At 35.4% G+C, this 2,585-nt stretch overlaps 1 protein-coding gene across 3 annotated transcripts in view; it reads right to left on the reverse strand.

Moving 5' to 3' along the window:
- ERICH6B (glutamate rich 6B) overlaps positions 1 to 2,585 on the reverse strand; it is a 61,285-nt gene that overhangs the window by 57,573 nt on the left and 1,127 nt on the right. The window lies entirely within an intron of this gene.

Below are 2,585 nucleotides of genomic sequence, written 5' to 3' on the forward strand. Positions count from 1 at the left end.
TTGTGATTTTCCCTTGTTTTTTTTTTTTTTTTTTTGGGGTATGTCTGTGGGAGGTAATGTGGCCAGTGACTGTGGCCATTCACAAGTCAATGGTTAGGAAATTATAATATAATATATTGTCATATAGTAATAACAGTTTATACTTACATAGAATTAAAATGCTATATGCCTGGCGTAACTCATAATGCTCTATATAATTTAACTCCTTTAGTCCTTGCAAATATCCTGTAAGTTAGGTCTCTTGCTATCCCGTATTTTATAGTAAAGAAAACCAAGTTATAGAGAGATTAAGTGACTAGTTTAAACTCATGCACTTAGTAAGTGGGCGAGAGCAGGCCCTCACATGGAGGCTGAATGAAGGAAAAAGAAAAATGTGGTCTTTGCTATGAAACAGACATGTAAATGACACTCATGCTGTCTCTTCACTGCCAGATCCTATGGCAGATGTTGCTAGTTAGCACTTTTTCTTGCTGAGTCAAAATGAGACCTAGGAATACTTCTCAACATAATGCCCTGCCACTAACTTTTAATAATTGATTTATCAGCATGAGCAATGGAAGCCCACTTATCATTTCTAGAGCTCATTTTATAGGTGCTAATTAATTCATAAAGTTGTTTTTTTATTCATAACGTGATTATGTGTGTGTGTGTGTCTGTCTGTCTGTTTAACTTTATGAAATGAATGCGACCATTTGATTCCCTTTGCAGGTACTGTTGGCACTGAGAGTCAATGCAAGGGATAAACAACACTAGATCTACATGAATAAATCCTGATATGATTTTTTTTGAAAAGCTAAGAATTCTCTTGTAGGCTCCTTCTTAATTTATCCTCTTTTGTATAATAGGGCTTGGTTGGTACCCTGGATTTTTATAGACTAAGACATTCTCCCATGTGCCTTTAAAGGCATTTTAGCATTCTTTTACAGCCTTTTTTTTTTTTTTTTCAGTGCCTCTCCAACTTTTGCTAGCAGGGCATTTATTTTCAAAGCTTTTGCTTTATACACAGTTCCATTCAATTGACAGCATTATATTTGTCCTACTCTAGTGGGTAATATATTTACAAAGATCCAGCACATAGAGGGGACATGTTAAGAATGCTTGATTCATACTGTGCATGAGAAAAGCTCTGAATGCTATTTTTCTATATTAGAATTACACTTGGTACTTGAACAGCAGGGATATTAGGATTCCAAGAGGAATCTTAATGGTAGAAGTACAGGGAAAAGAGAGTTTCTCAGCAATAGAGGAATTACCTCTCCAATGCAAACACTAAACTTTTATGAAGGCAGTAGGAATTGAGGATGACACGTCTGACCTAATGGAGAAGGATGTAAAGGTTAAATGACTGCATGGCTGCTGGGAACACCTAGCTTTTAGAATGTAGGCTGTGTGTAGTCAGATTTTTAAATTTAAGTTTAAAAATTAAAATAGCCTGGGATTCTTGCAGTTGGTAGTAGAACTTGACCCAGAAAAATAGTTCAGTTCTATTTCTAGGTCAACGTTTAGGTGATGAGGATGATCTGGATTTTTAAATTTCTGTACCTACTTGGATGGAATGATACAGTCATGACGTCAGGGGATGATGCCATATGGGCCTTTGGATGAATGCATACTGACCCCTGATAGCAACAGCACAAGGAGGCTACTGGGCAGGAATAAAACCTAACCAAAGTAGATGTTGCCCATTGCAAAAACTGAAAACAAACAAACAAACAAACAAACAAAACGTCAGCCCTATGATGACAGCAATCACTCCAAAGCCAAATACACACCAGCACCATGGGCATTCCAAGAACCATTCTCATGTCTGTTGACCTAATGACAGATTGTAGGAATGTGTTCTAGAAAACAATTAGAGATCACGGGTAAATCCTAGTTACATAGAAACTCATTAAAGTGCTATTTAAAAAAATAACAGGTCCAGCCAAGGTGGCGGGTGATGCTAAGATACTGTGCTTCATGAGTTGGGACCACATGGGAGGCCTAGGTTTGATTCTCTGTCCAACCTCAAGGCCAGGCATAGTGGTATGCACTTGTAATCCCATAACTCAGGGAGGCTGAAACTGAAAAAAAATTGCAGAAACTGAAAAAAACAAAGAATGAAAACAGAACACTTAAAAAATACAATACAATGCAATTCAGCTATTAAAATTATTTTGTAGAAAATGTAACAAATTATGAAATTATATTAATATAAATACTTAATATGATTATACTGTACACATATATAAATAAATGTACCTTAAAAAGTGGGTTACAAACACTATATAAAGTATGATCGTTACAAAAGATATACAAATGAATCTTTTATAAATATAAGTCCATACATATAAAATGTGTATATAAATATTAATATTTATATAAATATAATATTTTTAGGGGCTGTAACCAAAGGGAGCTGTGTGAAAGTGGTGATTATTTCTAAGTGGTGGTGAATTCTGCTTCTTTTTACTTAAATATAATTTCTTTTTTTTTTTGGAGAGTTTTTTTTTTTTTGTTATAGGGCACGTGTGTTCGCCAGACAGACAGAGAGAGACAAAGAGACAGAAACCAAGAAAACACCCCCCAGGCGAGATTGACATGCC

Source organism: Tupaia chinensis, unplaced genomic scaffold (genome assembly GCF_000334495.1).
Source record: "Tupaia chinensis unplaced genomic scaffold, TupChi_1.0 Scaffold144262_1, whole genome shotgun sequence".
Taxonomy (NCBI): domain Eukaryota; kingdom Metazoa; phylum Chordata; class Mammalia; order Scandentia; family Tupaiidae; genus Tupaia; species Tupaia belangeri.